An 18,208-nucleotide genomic window follows, 5' to 3' on the forward strand; every position below is an offset into this window, starting at 1 on the left:
CGACGCGCAGGTAACACCAATGAGACGTGAGCCGAGGTACCAACGCAAGCGACTTCAATGCGTCGGCAACGCGTCGAGACGCGAGCCAAGGAAGCCGAGCGGAAGCGCTGACCTTTGCCGGAGAGCCTCGTAAAGGCGCCTGGAACAGTGCATTGTGCGTGTGTGAGGGGAGGGGGTTCTATCCACTCGCCTTTGTAAACTCGCGCCCTGGCAAGCTCACTGCACCCTCACATGTACTAACGCGCCTTAATGGCTTGTTATGGCTCTCTTAATACGGCGGGTCCTCTTCTCCCGGTCTTCCTCGCAGCCTTCCCTGACGGTTTGCATCTTGCAGTGGTTAGGGCGTGCGCTATTGGAAGCAGATCGAATGTGACCTTTTTTTCTTTTTCTTTCTTTTTTTGCTTTTTTCTCACTTGTCCCTTTTATGCCCACTACCCATCCCTGTACTGACCTGTTGAGGTGTCATCGTAAAGAAAAACAGTTACGGGTGGCACTTGTCTTTTCTTTTCCTTTACATAACCACTTAGAGAAGTTGAAGGTACAGTCACTAGACAGGACACTGGCAGACTATCCGAGGAGACATTAAATCTCAGTATAGGAGACGACAAACCGAGAAAGTCGCAAAGGCAACTGACAATATAGATCTAGTGGAGCTTTCGAAGATAACTAATGGGAGCAAGGTAGCCGACATCGGAAGGTATAACATGGAGAGAATTTAGAAGTTTGTGAAAAGTGGCAGGAGCTTAAAAGCTGCGAAGGCAAACTCGTGCTTAGTCCAAATTTGTATGTATGCGCTAAGGGGCAAGGAAGGCAATGTCGTAACTGATATCGATAGAATAGTCGTGATGGCGGAGGAGCTCTGCAGAGAACTGTACAGAAGCCGAAACAACCAGGATAGTATCGTAATAAGCAATAATAGCCCGGGGAACTTCGACGTCCTACCAGCATTAACAGAGAAAGTAAGGAAAACCCTGGAAATAATGCAAAGAGGCAAAGCCGTTAGTGCAGATAAGGTAAAAATGCACCTGCTGAAAAATGGCGCAGACATTGTGTTAGAACAATTGGGGGATCCTTAGGCTTCGCCTTTAAGAGTTGAACGCGATAGAGAAATCCGACCCCTACTGAACTTTTCAACAACTAGGTGCATACTTATTCATATGTTTTGTTACATTCACACACGCACACAGTAGATTGGACCATCGCGCGCTATTATCGCCGAATGGGCTCGTTTTCATTACGATACCTGTCGAGCAAAATGCGTTAAAGGGGCTCTTGAAACACTTTTTTCAAGCTACCATGCAATGATTTAACTTCAAAAGCTTATTGTCTCATGGATTCCCTAAAAGAGCTTATTGCTTCATGAATTCGCTAGAAGAGCTTATTGCCTCATGAATTCAACGGCGCAAAAATTTTAAGAATCAGTCCAGTGCAAGTGGAGGTGCAAAGGTTTGTCGCATGCAGCGACAGCATTATCTCTTCTCTCGTCCCGACGAAAGGGCTAGCAGCCAGCTAAGCAGAGAGAGGTGGCATGGCAAAAAAACTACTGTGCGTCATGACTTTGAACACTTTTTTTCTTCGAATGCGCGGCTTTCTCAGTGTGATCGCACGTGCACACGTTGACAAGTAGCGGCCTCGCGCGGCGATCCTGGTAACTTGATTTTTCAGTCACATACGCACAGATGATTTTTCGCTCACAACCAACGGGGCCGACACCAGCGGCAGATTTTCTGCGACACCAGCTCTTTAATGCTACGCGGTAAAATTTGGCCACCTTATATATGAAGTATGCCTTGACAGGAAGGGTACCAGAATCTTTGAAAAACGCCAACATTATTTTAGTCCATGAGAGAGGAGATGTCTAAGGCTTGAAAGCTTATAGGCAGGTAAGCGCACTGTCCATTCTCGACAAAATATTCATAAAGGTAATAGCTAATAGAATTAGGGTGATATTAAAGCTCAATAAACCAAAGCATCAAGCAGGATTTCGTGCAGGCTAGTTCACAACAGGCCATATTCGCACTATCAGTCAGGTAATAGAGAAATGCGTGGAGGACAACCAGCCCTTGTACATAGCTTTCATATAGATTACGATGTATTTGACTCAGTCGAGACATCAAGAGCAATGCAGGCACTACAAAATCAGGGATAGAAGAAGCCCACACAAACATACTGGAAGAAATGTACAGTAGATCCACCGTCACCATAGTTCTCTATAAAGAAAGCGACAGAATTCAATAGAGAGTGTAGGGCAGGGAGACACAATCCCTCCAGTGCTATTCACCACTTGCCTACAGGAGCTTTTCGGCACCCTACATTGGGAAGAAATAGGGATAAGAGTTGACGGAGAGTATCTTAGTAACCTGATATTCGCTGGTTACATTGCATTGATGAGTCACTCAGGCGACAAATTACAGCTCTCTATAACTGAATTGGACACGGAAAGCAGAAGAGTAGGTCTGAAAATAATATGCACAAAACTAAAGTAATGTGCAACAGTCTAGGCAAAAAACTGCTCTTTGCGATATAGGTGGAGAGACGCTGGAAGTTGTAAAGGAATATGTCTACTTGGGACAGGTATAGTAACCACACCATGAACCATGAGAGCTAAATAACTAAAAGAATAAAGCTGGGGTCTGGATAACATCCGGCAAGCAATCGCAAAGCATGAATGGGAATCTGCCATAAACCCTTCGGAGGAAGGTATATGCACGACAGTTACAACCCAACACTAAGAGCAAGAACACAGCCCTTACGAAAACGTTTATTCAGGCAATATTCCAGAACCATTATTTTATGCAGAGCTCTTTAAGTTGCAGAAGTGTTTCCAATTGCTGAATTATGATTTGCAGCATTCCTAACAGCCCTGAAATGCTGGCCCCTGAAACTTTATTGACAATTTACTGAATTCTTATACATTTAGCCACTGTTGGCACACCATGGATAAAAAGTTCTGGCTATTGAGCCACGATTGACTTAAGCATCAAGACCTTTAAAATGTCCAGCTGAGAAACTTCATCGGAACGATATACGTTAAAGTTTTTCATGAATCATCGCTTAGGATTTCATTTGTTTTATTTATTTTATTTGTTCTTTTATTTATTGGTTAATGCTGCTAAGTCCTGGTGGAGTCATTGCAGAATGGGATTGCAATGAAGAATGACGCATAGAACTTTTTAGAGAAAACATTAGTGTTAAACAAAACATTATAAAGCAATGAACTAACACAATTCGTAGCGGAAAACAGGAGCACAAGGTATAATGACCAAAACCGAAAACATACAACCCATTCAAGCTGAAATATAAGGCGAAATGCATGTAATGCATAAGAAAGGAACTTCACATAATCAACTGGTAAGTAGAAAGTCACACAATTCTACACTGTAGGTTTCAACAGTCGGTGCATCTGGGGCATTCCATTCAACGATCATTCGTGAAAAAAGAATACTTAAAAACATTGTTACCCGCTTTATGTAAAGTGATTGAAAAACAATGTCGCATTCTAGTATCGTAACCAGCTTTAAATTAGCCTTAGCCACTAATCCTGAGACGGAAACCTTATCGTAGCGATTAAAACTAAACCTTAAGGCTTCGTTTTGGACACTTTCTAGCTTATTATTATTAAATTAGGTAAAAGGTTTTTAAACAATATTAGCGTACTCTAGAATAGGTAGTACGAGCGTTTTTCAATTCAATTCGATCAATCGATTCAATCATATTCTCTAAGTATTTTATCACAAAAATAACCAAATAACCAATTAGCATGAGCGTCTCGGGACACTGTGCACAGTGAGCTGAGCTGCAATTGGGGAAGCGGTTAAATATTCTCCACGGCACCGTAAAAGCGTGCGTCTTCGAAATGTTTGCACGTATACATTTAAGGGGTAGTGTTCAGTGGCTCATGTTTCGGTGGAAAGTGCCACACTGGCCAAATTGAATATGAAAGCACAATGCTTCATCAGATTTTGTATACGCATGCCTATGGACATGCAAAGTGCCGCTCGCGTTTCATACGAAACGGTGGCTCTATTCCCGGTGCCTCGCCGTGCTTATCGCGCCTCGCCTTGCCTAATGTGCTCCGCTACCCACTTGTACAGCGCACGCTTGCCGACGTTGGTGAACGCAGTCGTTCTCTTAATGAGAGAGCTCATGTTTGCATTTCTGCCGCCCTCCTTACGCAGTGTCCCGAACCCATTTAGAGCCAACTTCTTCGCTCCCTTGCTGTAAAAGCTGATCCGGGAACGATATCACCCAGGTGAACCAGGCGCCGCCATTTTGGCAGGAGTGACCAAATCTGCCACCGCGGACTAATCACAACCCAGAACTGGGTCCTCCGTGGCGCTGTGGACGCTCGGGCTGTGCGGACTACTCAAAAAAGTTTAGACAGTGTCGTACCATTCCTTCGTATTTTATAAGTAAAAACATAACACACAAGAGCCACAATATTGTTATTTCTTTCGTCATTTGCATTTTATAACACGTACAAGCAAGAACTCTTTCTTCAGTATTATGGAGCCACAAAAAATGTTTTCTACAGAAAATTTGACAAAATCTTCATACAAATCACAGCTACAACACGCAGAGAAGCCTCCAAGTAAGAATCCTCCGACGAGACCGCTTGCAAAAGTCGTGAGGACAAACAACGGGGTACGTATACGGGGCACTACATATCGCTCCGCAACAACCCGCATTCTGGGGTCGTGTAGCCTTGGATCTGCTGCACGCACGGAGGAAGTAACGGTAGGAGAGGCCCTGACGTCACTGGTTGTGAAGCCGCAGTATTGGGCAAACTGGAAGATGCCTCAACGACCAATTGCGTGAGCATGCGTGCAATGTTCGCAGCGGTGACGATGGTTTTCTGACCCAGCATGTTACTAGATGTGGTTGTGAAGTACAGTTTGATAACACAGCCGTACTTTACAAACACAAAGATGAGCGCACAAGGCTTATAATTGAGGCAGCATACATAGCGCCTGAACACTTCACTTGCGTCAGCAAACCATCGATAGCTCGTTCCGATAAGGAGCTAGCATTTTTTACAGTAGCAGATGCCATAGGAATTAAGTAATTGGCTATCATGTATTTATCGCTTTGCTTGTGCAGAGATTTTACTATCGACGTCTTCCAGTGCAGGTAACAGACAAGTAGACAGAGGTGAGTTAGAAATAAATGTAAGATACTTGGCGAACCATAATGCGTACCGCTTGAAAAACGCATTGGGTTTTTCATCTGGACCAGCACTTTCTTTAATATTCAGGTATATAGCAACAAATCTGGTATCGCAGATTCTGGTACTTCCAAAATTTCTATAGATGACGGATTATTAAGGACTTATATGAAGGAGTGCTCTGTGACAAGTAGAAATAATAAATAATCATTAAATTCACAGGCAATTGCAATAGCATTGGAGATTGAAGCATATTTGCAATGAAGGTATCACATTTAGGAATCACTGAAATGTTACGGGGAGAAGGCGTCTGAAAAATACCTTTATTTTTGGTAAACAGGAAGGCATACAATATGAAGCCCAGTCTGCACGAGCTCGCCCTGAACATCGTCCTCTTTCCTACAATGTTCATTTGTGGCACACCGTAGCATCATCCCCGGTGGCGAAGGCACCGTCTCGGTGCTTGGTTGGTCCGAGTAATATCGCTTCAGCCGAGTGACGTGAAGAACGTCAGAACACGATCGCGCGCTGGTGGCGTTAAGAGGTTCAATTTCATATGTCACGTCGGTGACTTGGCGCCCCTCACGGTACGGACCTGAGTACGGTGAAGTCAGCTTTTCGCACAGTCCGACTCACCGCGACGGCGTCCAGAGAAAAACTGTGTCACCTTGACTGAAGTAGACATCACGATGGCACGCGTTGTAGACCTGTCGTTGTCGTTTCTGTGATTCGCTCAGACGCCGGCGAGCAATCTCAGGGGCTTCTAGAGCTCTAGAGATCACATCGCGGGCATATTCTGACGTGTGGCTAACGGCAGGAAGGAGCGTGTCGAAAGGCAACGTACGTTCTCGTCCGTACAGGAGGAAAAACGGCGAGAAACCTGCACTGTCATGCCGAGACGTATTATAGGCAAATGTTACAAATGGAAGAGCGGAGTCCGAGTCATGATGGTCGGAAGAAACGTACATGGCGAGCATGTCCGTGATTGCCCTATTTAGCCGCTCCGTGAGCCCGTTGGTTTGAGGATGATGCGCCGTTGTGAACTTGTGTTTTGCAGCCCAATAGTGTAACATGTCTTGGATAACTTGTGATAAACAGTAGCGACCCCAATCGGTAAGCAGTTGCCGAGGAGCGCCGTGGTGTAATATGACGTCTCCTAGAAGAAAGTCAGCGACGTCGGTCGCACAACTGGTAGGAAGGGCCCGCGTGATGGCATACCGAGTGTTGTAATCCGTGGCACTGCTATCCACTTGTTGCCGCTGGCTGATAAAGGGAACGGTCCTAGTAAGTCAACACCTACCCTATAAAATGGTTCGGATGGGATCTGCATGGGCTGAAGGCGTCCCGCTAGAAGGGTTGCTGGGTTTTTGCGGTGTTGACAGGATTTGCATGAGGCGACGTAACGGCAGACGGATCGGTAAATACCGGGCCAAAAGAAGCGATGTCGAACGCGGTCATAAGTTCTTGAAACTCCCAGGGGACCAGCTGTCGGAATGTCATGCAACTGTGCGAGGACAGTCTGACGAATATGTTGTGGTATGACCAACAGCAGCTCAGGTCCGCCAGGATGCATGCTGTAGCGATATAAGACGCCATCTTGGAGCAGGAACATACGGAGAAACGGAGGAGTTGTGGGACCACTAAGCCGAAGGATTATATCTCAGAGGCGAGGATCCCGGCGTTGCTGATCTCCGATGTTGCTAAACGCGGAAAGTGCCAAAACGCAAGAAGACTCATTGCTCTCAGAAAGGTCTGCTGGGTCTACTGGATGACGCGACAAGCAATCAGCATCCTCATGGTGGTGACCTGATTTGTAGACAACCATGTAGGAATATTTCTGTAGCCGTAGAGCCCACCGGCCGAGACGTCCACTATGATCTTTTAAGGACGACAACCAGCATAAGGCGTGGTGATCAGTGACAACCGTGAACGGGCGTCCATACAAATACGGCCGAAATTTAGCCACTGCCCAGACGAGCGCGAGGCATTCGCGTTCTGTGAGAGTAATTTCGCTCTGCTGGCGATAAAAGACGGCTAGCGTACATGCAATAACGCGCTCGCAGCCATGTTGTCGTTGTGCCAAAACGGCTCCGATTCCGTGGCCGCTGGCGTCGGTACGCACTTCCGTTGGAGCGCATATATTAAAGTGGCCGAGAATCGGTGGCGTCGTAAGTCTGCTCGTCAGTTCAACAAATGCTCTGGCTTGTTCCGGTCCCCACACAAAATTCACATTTTTTTTAGTAGTTCCGTGAGCGGACGTGTGACGTCAGCGAAATTCCGCACAAATCTACAAAAGTAAGGACAAAGGCCCACAAAGCTTCGAACGTCGTTCGCAGAGGTCAGCACAGGGAAATCCTTGACGGCGCTACTGGTTTTTTACACCTCCAAAAAGAGGCAGGGGGTTTTATCACTTTATTAGGCCTATTAATATAAAGGTATTGTTTCTCTTCTCGCAGCCTAATTTTAAGTTCTTTAAAGACACCTAATATTTGATTAGGAATGTTTGTGTTAATATGGCGCTGTTTTTAGCTTTCTTTAAATGCTTAACCTTTTTTTAATGCATCTCGTGTAATTCAAGGATTTCATACGTAAGTTTTTTTTCCAGCTCTTAGTGGTACAAAGTGTTGTGTGCAAGCATCAACCATATTTCTGAATTTTACCTCAAAAGCGTCCACCTGACAAGTTTTAACGCTGCAAAAGAAGTCGTCGTAAAATGATTCCAACATTTCCGAAGTAGATACATCCTCCACTCTCGCAAAGTCACGAAAATTCGTAACCTCAACATGTCTTGCCGCCTTTAAAGAAGGAAACAGTACAAGCACCGCACAATGGTCGGAGATGCCAGGAAATACGTCACATTCAATAGTTCTCGGAATGTTGCTTCGAACAAAAACAAGATCCAGAATGGATTCAGAATCACCGTGAACACGTGCGAAATCCTGAACTACTTGTCTCAGATTTAAACAGAATGCAATGTCAATAAGTTCTTCACCACACACCACATCATTAAACTTAGCTGAAGATGTATTCCAATCAATTCCTGCCAAATTACACTCACCGCTAAAAAGGAGCTTTGTTTTTTGCGATATATAAGCATTGTTTTAAAACATTCTGTGTCAGTTCACGAATCAGTTGTTAAGACACATTTAAAGATGTGGCTACTGGGCAATCTTGAGATGGATATATATTGTCAGCGATGTCCGAATGAATGTAGTCAAGGCAAGGTTCAAATTCTAAGAAAAACTGTATTGTGCTAAGTTACAGGTGAAACGGCAGCGGTTACATGTATAAGGAAACTGGACTCGGTGCAGGAGCTCGATCGGATACGTCCGACGCCACTAGCGTCTCGGCTCGCTCTGCGGTGCGTTGCTCTGCGGTCCCGGCTCGAATCTCGGCTCGTTCTTCTCTCTCTGGCGATGCGTTGCTATGCGGTCTCGCTCGAAGGCTCACTTTTTGTTTTCTGAATGTTCGTTGAGCCAATGGGCAACCGCGTCGAGTGGACGCGCTCAGGGCTCGGAGTCCACGTTAACGCAGTGCAGCGTTTCCCGAGCAAGCACGAAGACGCTGCCGGAGAAGGAGGCGCTGCCGGAGAAGGAGGCGCTGCCGGAGAATGAAACGCTGCCGGAGAATTCAGCTGTGCGAACTCGAGTGCCGCTGACACGGCCCTCCCGAAAATTGCGCCTGTCCTCAGGCGTGCGTGTCGTTAGATGGCGATGGTTCCGTAACTTCGAGGAGCGGCTCCTTATATCTACGAAGCTGCTCCACGTTGACGATTTTTTGGTTGATCATGCCCGGTGTGTGGGGTACTCTTTGGATCTCGGCCCTGTTTCCTCCGAAGAGGGCCGTTATCTCGAACGGACCTTCATAGCGAGGGTCTAACGTGCCTCGAGCGCTCAACTCAAGCAGGACGAGGTCCCCCGTTATGAACCTCGGAGTTCGCCGCTTATTGTCGTATCGGACCGTTGTTTTGCGCTGACTCTGCAGTAGCCTCTCTCTTGTCTCCGCACGTCCCCTTGCCAAGTCGTGTAGTCTATGAGACTCGTCGATGTCTCCCTCGACTGAGGCGAGGTTGAGCTCTCCTGGCAGGTTTAGGTCGTAGCCGTGCATGAGTCGAAATGGGCTGTGGCCACTGTGACGATGCTTCGTGGCGTAGATTGCTAGCGTTGCTTGGGGTAGTTCCTTCTGCCATTTGTCCTTGTTGTTTAGCATTTTGCGTAGCACCTGTTTCAATGTTCCTACCATTCGCTCGATCAGTCCGTTTGATTGTGGCCAGTACGGTGGGGAGTTCTGATGAGCAATTCCCAGTCTGCGATGGAATTGGTTGGTTTTCTAGTTCACGAATCCCTTGGCTTGGTCCGTAATAATGACGCTGGGAACTCCAAATCGCGGAATCCACCGGTCTGTCATGAAGTCAAGGTAGTGCGTCGACGAAGTGCTCGGTACGGTCACGGCGTCCATGTATCTCGTGGCGTGATCGATACACACGAGGATGTGGTCTCCCTTCTCGTTTAGCGGACCCATGTGATCCAGGGATATCACCGCGTTTGGCTCAGTAGGAATATCGCGTGCGATGAGGCAACCTTCATTCCGTGTCATGCGGGCGTTGATAGTCTGGCATGTGTGGCAGGAGTCAACATACTCGCGTATGTCCTTTCTCATCGATGGTGTTGCGAAGCGCACCTCCGACGACGTTAAGAAGGGCACCTCGAATCTCTCCGCTGCAGCTACTGTTTCGAAAGACGGCGACGCCAACACGGTCCCGAAGGCGCCACTGCTTCGAACTCCGCAGGGAAGGTCACCAGCCGTTTGGTAGCGTAGGTTTCTCAGCTCGCGACGCGCCGCAGGGCTTCTTTTACATGCACCGGGTCCAACTCAAATGTCCAACCAGAAGCGCCGCTGGTCGTCAGGGCAGATTCCTCCAATGGGGTCGCCGCTGGGCCGCGTCAGACCCCCAGACATGAAGACGCCCGTTGTTTACTCGACGGGCTCGCTTGCTGGGATGACTCACTGCACGTGCACGACAGAAAGGTGCCATCCGCCTGTTGACGCCGTTGAGTTGTTCCGTCAGGCGGGCTGGCCTTGACACAGATTGCCTTTTTCAGAGGCACGGCCGTTCGCTGTAGACTCGCAGGCATAACAGCACCCCCGCCGCCAGACAATGCGCCGAAAAGACGAGCTGCTTCCACGGGGCTCGGATGACAGGCGCGCTCGTTCGCCAGGTCCCTCCAGGTTCGCCTCCAGGGCCATGGGGAGAATGCAGCTCCAGACTCTGTTCCGGGAACACATCCCAATGTTGACGATGGATCCCAGCTCCACTGGCTTGTCGCCACAACTTGCCGACCACCTTCGCTCGTCTCTGACGATCCTTGGTTTCAGCACTTGTCGATGGTTCTGCAACTTGTCAAGAACGGATCGACAACAGACAACACACGACACAAGCAAGTGCCCTCGGTCACCCGACAGAACACCAGACAAAGTATAGTACAACATATACCTAGCTAAGTGTCTATCGGAATTTCGTTCCCTCTACATCAAGAGGCACATGTGGGACAAAAGGCCCTTAAAATGACAACTCAAATTTTTTTCACGTACAACAACGTAACGAATTAGAATACAACATAAAGTTGGCTCCTTGAGCTCACTCTGGACGAGAGCGCTCAGCTAAGGTCGTGATGAGGTCAAAATTTTACCCCGAATCGCCAGCGAGAAACCGAAAGGTTGTGAAGGTACTAACTAAACGCACGGCTCAATGCGTCTGCATTAGCGTTTAGCCTTCCTTTTTTGTAGCGAACGTCAAAGTTGTGCTGTTGGAGTATCATGCTCCACCTCAGTAACCAGCCACTTTTAGGCGACATGTTATTTAACCAGGTTAGAGGACAGTGGTCTGTTTCAACCACAAACCTCGAACCAGAGACATAACAAGCTAGCTTTTGAACGGCCCACACGAGGCAAGCGCATTCCTTTTCAGAGGTACTGTACACCTCTTCCCTGCCGCTGAGTTTTCGACTTAAATACAAAACTGGCCTTTCGTTACCAGCACTGTCCTCCTGGCACAATACAGCTCCCATGCCGCGATCACTCGCGTCGCATTGAATAACAAATCTCTTAGAGAAATCGGGTGCCATGAGAACAGGCTTTTCGCTTAGGGCCTGTTTTAGCTGGCAAAACGCATTCTCCTTTTTTGAGTCCCATACTACTATAACCGGCTCGTATTTTCGAAGTGCGTCAGTTAGAGGGCTGGCAATGCTATAGTAATTTTGCACGTAATGCTGATAGTATCCAGCCAGGCCCAAGAATGCCCTTATCTCAGATTTCGTGGTTGGTTGTGGATAGTTCACGACAGCGGCTACCTTAATTTCTGAAGGTCTACGCCGGCCACGCCCCACAACGTGCCCCAGGTAAGACACCTCGCCACACCCTAGGTGACATTTAGTAGGTTTCACGGTAAGGCCAGCCTTTCTCAACCTGTTCAGCACGACGCGTAAATGCTTGATTTGTTCTTCCCAGTTGTTGGAGAATATGGCGACATCGTCAATATACGGCAGAGCGAACTCGGAGAGGCCTTTAAGAACGTGGTCCATTAAGCCTGAAAAACAAAAGGGTGCATTTTTCAATCCAAAGCTCACCTTAAGTGGACGATACGTTCCAAATGGAGAAACAAATGTGGCATAGCGGCTAGCACGCTGTGTAAGGGGGACTTGCCAATACCCTCGCACGAGGTCTAACGTGGAAATATAGCTGGACTGTGACACAGTTTCCACCCTCTCCTCTAGGTTTGATATCGGGTAAGTTTGGTCTCGAGTTATTGCGTTAAGACGCCGGTAATCGATGCATGGCCTCGGATCTTTTCCTGGCACCTGAACCAATATTAGAGGGGATGTATAGTCACTCTCGCCCGGTACTATGACTCCAAACTCCAGCATTTTATCGATCTCCTCTTTCATGATCTGCTTTTGCACGGGGGAACAACGGTACGGCTTGCTACGGATTGGCTCCTCACAAGTTAGCTCGATATCGTGCTCGATCACCGTCGTGTTTCCGGGACGGTCCGAAAACACGTCTTGAAACTCGGAAACAATCCTTCTCAGGTCCTCCTTCTGGAGTTCACTTAACCTAGGCTCTAGGTTCAACTGCTCCAAGATTACCTCCAATCCCCTTTCGATTACATCACTAGAACTCAAAATTTCTTCTCCCTCTTCCTCTGAAGCATTCAACAGCAGATTTACGACCGCTTGACGTTGAACGTATGGTTTCATTGAATTACTGTGGTAAATTTTGTTCCGCCGCCTTCCTAATTTAACTTCATAATTGGTATCAGAAAGCTTCGATATTACTTTGGCGGGCCCTTCCCAATGAACCTCAAGCTTGTTCTTTTTGGACGGCCGCAGCAGCATTACTTGACTACCAACTTCAAATGTGCGCTTCTTCGTCGATTTGAGGTAGTACTCCTTCGACAATACTTGTGCAGCCTTCATGTGGCTTTCCACCAGATCTTTCGTTTTTCCAAGCCTCTGAAGGAGGTCTAAAACATACGCAACTACATTAGGGTCCTCATCGAATCCCTCCCAGGACTCGCGTAGCATTCGCAATCGTGTTCTCGAACTCCTGCCATACACAAGCTCTGCAGGGCTAAAACCAGCGCTGTCATGAGGAGCTGACCTTAAAGCGAACATAGCGGGAGGAATACACGCTTCCCAGTCGCATTTGTGCTCATAGCAGAGAGCTCTCAGTATCCGTTTCAGAACGGAATGCATACGCTCTACCGGATTAGATTGCGGGTGATGGATCGAGCTGTGCACTACTTTTATTCCACATTTATCCATAAAGGTAGAGGTAAGGCAGCTGGTGAAGACACTACCATTGTCGCATTGGATTTCAGAAGGAAATCCGACACGAGCAAATATAGATAGCAGTGCATCCACGACATGAGGAGAATTGAGCTCCTTAAGGGGTATCGCTTCCGGAAATTTTGTGGCTACACAGAGAGCCGTCAGGATGTACCGACAACCTTGCCTTGACTCTGGCAATGGCCCGACTATATCAATTACTAGGCGCCGAAAAGGTTCTGTGATGATTGGCACAAGCTTCATGGGTGCCTTCCACTTGTCCGTGGATTTCCCCGCTCTCTGACAAGTGTCGCATGAGCGCACAAAGTCTTCAATATCCTTCCAGCATTTCGGCCAATAAAACTCAAGGGAAACTCTAGCCTTGGTTTTTTTTTTTTTGCCGAGATGCCCTTCCCATGCGTTTTCATGCGCCAGTTCCAATAGTTGGCGACGATACTTTTGTGGCACCAAGAGCTGCTCATACTTGCGACCTTGCGCATTTGTGTAGCTCCGATAGAAAAGCCCTTCGTTCTCAAAAAAATAAACATTCTTTTTCTTTTTTCCCAAGTTTACGCTTTCCATTAGCGCTTTCATCGAGAGGTCCTCACGCTGCTCTCGAATGAGCGTTTCTCGATCAACCCTCGACAGCTCACTCCAACTTTCCGCTACAGGCGAGAGCGTTGCATCCCTCTCGCTCCGACTCAATGGCGCCATGTCGTCTCCCCCTACGCATACCGCGCCGGTCGCTTCGGCGACGGGCCGCTCGCGTGACTGCTCACATGACTGGCGCGGAAAATTTCCTCTCTGAGGTTCCGTCGACCCGCCGACAAGGTCACTTGAGAGTTCACCGCATTGAGCAAGATCAAGCATCTGCGAAAGCTTTCGCGCTTGCGATCGCGTGAGGGCCATGTACGCTAAGTTGGGGAAGAACGATTTACCCTGCTCTTTGAGAAGCTGCTCCGAGTTGTTGGAGAAAAGATAAGGAAAACGATCGGGAAGCGCGGCAGACACAGCCGCTTCGGTGCGAAGCTTACCGAACGGGCCTTCAATGACAACCGTAACGATTGGTAAACAAGCACTCTGATCCTCGGCGACTTGCCTGATCCACGCGCATTCTCCTGTAAAGTCATCCGGAGACACCAATGATGGATGGACAACATCCATGGTGGCCGCTGAGTCACGAAGTGCTCGACACGTTTGCCCATTCACACTAATTTCTTGGATATACGGCTCCAACAACCGCATGTTCTTTTCCGATTCTCGGATTGTTGCAAAAGCAAACTTTTGCTTACAGTTTATCGCGATGTGCCCTTCCTTTTTGCAGTTGTAGCAGATTAGTGGCTTCCGTGATTCAGACGGCCGTGTGGTACCAGTGCGTTGTTTAGAAACCTCACTCAATTTTTCCGCTTCTGTTTGCCCTTCCCCTACAGTGTCCTTCGTAGGAGACGGGTCCTTTTTGAAATTACGGTGCGGAGCGGGTTTCCGTTGATCAGGTTTCCTTGAAAAGCCCTCTTTCCTGTCATCCTTTTCAACTCGCACTGCCCTGCTATGCAACTTTCGGCGAGTGTAATACTCCTCAGCTAACTCGGCTGCCTTGTTTAGCTGTACTTCACCAAGTTTGTCCTGCAGCCAAAGTTTGACATCCTCCTCGATGCAGCGGTAGAATTGCTCCAATGCAACGCATTCCACCACTTTATCGCGGTCGTCATAAACACCTTCGCCCTTGAGCCATTCAATTAAATCGGCTTTAAGACGAAACGCGAAGTCAACGTGTGACTCATTCCCCTTTTTAGCATACCAGAACCTTTGCCTGAAAGCCTCGGGTGACAACTTATAACGTCTCAAGAGCACTTCCTTAACCTCGTCATAGCTCTCAAACGCTTTCCTCGACAAGCAAGTTATCGCGTCGGACACTTCGCCGGGAAGAAGAGCTAACAGGTTTCGCGCCCAAAGAGACCGCTCCAAAGCGTTTCGCTCACAGACGTGTTCAAACTTGACGAGATACTTCGCCATGTCCTCGCCTACTACGAACGGTGGCAGTTGGTCCCGAATTCTAAAACCGCTGACCTGAATCGTCGGAGAAGCTACGCTAGGCGCCTGCGAACACTGTAGGATTGCCAATTCTATTCGTTTCAATTCGAGGCGCTCCTGTCTCTCGGCCTCCTCGCGCTCGCGACGTTCTCGCCTTTCAGCTTCTTCACGAGCTTCTCGCCTTTTAGCTTCTTCGCGAGCTTCTCGCCTTTCTTCACGTTCGCGAGTTTCTCGCCTTTCAGCTTCTTCACGTTCACGAGTTTCTACTTCTCGCCTTTCAGCCTCCTCGCGGCGTGCTTTGATATCCACCCAGGCCTCATCGACTACCTCAGCCGACACTCCTTCATCCTTCATGATCTCAAGGATCGCTTGCTTTCGTTTCGCACGGCCCAAAGTAATGCCGAGTTCCTCACAAATTTCGATGAGTTCCTTCACTTCAAGGTTCTCCATTGTTCACACTAGCCTCTTGCTGTTTGCCTCTATTAAGAATCTACTTGCCGTACCCACTATAAGCCTACTAGCAAGACGCGCAAGCAATTTTAAACACTCCCGTGTTTACACCCTCCGCATTAACTTTGGTTTCAAAGCGCTTCGACTTGGCTTGAAACGATCAAAGCTCACTCTAATGCTTCACACAGCCCTTCTCAAAAACTACTACAACCTGAGCTAGAGTAGTCTGGTGAACGGAGGAGAAAACATCAGGCACTCACCGCATCGATGTCACTGACGCCAGCCGATCCCGCAGCTGCCAACCACTGTTGCGAAGCGCACCTCCGACGACGTTACGAAGGGCGCCTCGAATCTCTCCGCTGCAACCACTGTTTCGAAAGACGGCGACGCCAACACAATCCCGAAGGCGCCACTGCTTCGAACTCCGCAGGGAAGGTCAGCAGCCGTTTGGTAGCGTAAGTTTCTCAGCTCGCGACGCGCCGCAGGGCTTCTTTTATATGCACCGGGTCCAACTCAAATGTCCAACCAGAAGCGCCGCTGGTCGTCAGGGCAGATTCCTCCAATGGGGTCGCCGCTGGGCCGCGTCAGACCCCCAGACATGAAGACGCCCGTTGTTTACTCGACGGGCTCGCTTGCTGGGATGACTCACTGCACGTGCACGACAGAAAGGCGCCGTCCGCCTGTTGACGCCGTTGAGTTGTTCCGTCAGGCGGGCTGGCCTTGACACAGATTGCCTTTTTCAGAGGCACGGCCTTTCGCTGTGGACTCGCAGGCATAACAATGGCCACCAGTACTTTCACTGGATCAGGTCTGTTGTCTTCTCGACGCCTAGGTGGCCGTTGTTGTCGTGGAAAACGATCATCACACTGCTTCGGAGGGCAGCGGGAATGATCAACCTACGACGGACCCGTCCTCCCTCGAGAGATTTCTTCACCAGTATGTCGTTTTCAATCTCGTAGTCTGAAGATTTGTGCTTGGCCTCCTCCCGAAATCTTTTGCAGTCAGTATCCCTCTCCTGAAACTCGCGTAGGCGACTGTCTTTGCTGACCACTACTGCGTAGCAGTGGAGGTCTCGGGTCGAAACGCCCTGGTCGAAAGCCTCTGCAGATTCCAACTGCCTCGAGAGTGCGTCAGCAGCGTAGTTCTGGCGTCCTGGCTTGTGCTTGACGTCGAAGGTATACTCTGCTAAGTCGAGCGTCCACCTCGCAAATCTGTGGTTGCTGGCTCCCTTCTGGACGAGGTATACAAGCTGAAGTTGTCCGTGAACACTGTAAAACGAGGGCCTCCACTCAGGTAGACCGAAAACTTCTCAGCGATCGCCCAGTGGAGCGCCATGCACTCAAACATATTAGAGTGTAGACCACGATCGTGCTCGTTTAGTGATCTGCTTGCGTACTCTATGATTCGCTCCTTTCCGTCTTGAGTTTGAGAAAGCACCGCATCCAGCCCGGTTTGCGAAGCGTCGACGTGAACGTTAGTCGGGCAGTCTGGGCGGAAGCTCGCCAAAATCGGCGGGTTCTTCAAGGCGTGTTTAATGGCGTTGACGGTTGCTTCATGAGCGTCAGTCCATACGAAAGGAACGTCCTTCGCCAGAAGGTGCCGTAGCTTGTGCGTGACCCTTGCAAACTCCGGTATGAACTTTCGGTAGTGGTTAGCGAACTGCAGGAAGGAGTACAGCTTCCTTGCGTTGCGATGCGGCTCGAACTTCTCGACAGCGGCAACTCTGGATTCGTCCAGTGTTCGTCCTTCGGCGAAGATCACGTAACCCCGGAAAGATACTTCGTCTTGAATCAACTGGCATTTCCGGAGATCCATCTTCAAGCCGTTGATTACGACTCTCCTGAGTGCTTCGTTCAGCAAATCCAAGGCCTCCTTCACTGTTGTGGCTCCCTGCCCGACATCGTCCATATACGTAGTTGTCCTAGGTAAGCCATCGAACGTGCGACGCATGACTCTTTGCATGGTCTGAGGGGCCTTGCAAAACCCAAAGGCCATTCGAAGGTATTCGTACTTTTCGTCTGGAGCGACGAATGCGGTCTTGTGTACGTCGTCCGGCTTCATTCGTATAGTCAGAAATGCCGTCTTCACGTCCACCACAGTGAAGTAAGCGGATCCGTCACGCATGACATCGTCAATAACGTCTTCCATGACGGGCATTGGATAAGAAGGGTTGATGGTTTTCTCGATGAGCTTGCGATAGTTGTGTACCATTCTTCGTGGAGTCGTCGGGTGGTGCGGTTGGTCGACGACTATCATTGGAGCACCGTACTCGCTTTCGCTCGGCCTTATGATGCCATTGGAGAGGTAGTCATTCACCTGTTCTCGGATGAACTTGCGATCAGCCGGTGAGCACCTGTACGGCCTCGATGACACTGGTATATTGTCTCTGAGCTCGATGCTGTGCTCGGCGTGAGGACACACGCCCAAAGTGTCGCCTTTGGAAGTGAACGCTTGGTGATGCCTTAACAGAATTGCGCGAAGTTGTTCCCTCTCTGCCTCGGTGGCATCCTTCGTTATCTTCCGTGTGGCGTCTTCGACTAGACTCGTGAAGTCTTCGTCGGGTGCGGGACATTTCGTGTTGAGGCGCACGTACCCTTCGTCTTCGGAAACACTCTCGTCCGATAGCCGGCAGAACGTCGCAATAAGCGTTTCCCCGGTGGGGTGTGGTGTGCCTTGTTTCGGGGGTGGCACTTCGGACGATGAAAATTTTCCGGAGGGCTCGACTGGAACGATAGTC

This window comes from Rhipicephalus microplus, chromosome 7, assembly GCF_043290135.1.
Source record: "Rhipicephalus microplus isolate Deutch F79 chromosome 7, USDA_Rmic, whole genome shotgun sequence".
NCBI classification, from domain to species: Eukaryota; Metazoa; Arthropoda; class Arachnida; order Ixodida; family Ixodidae; genus Rhipicephalus; species Rhipicephalus microplus.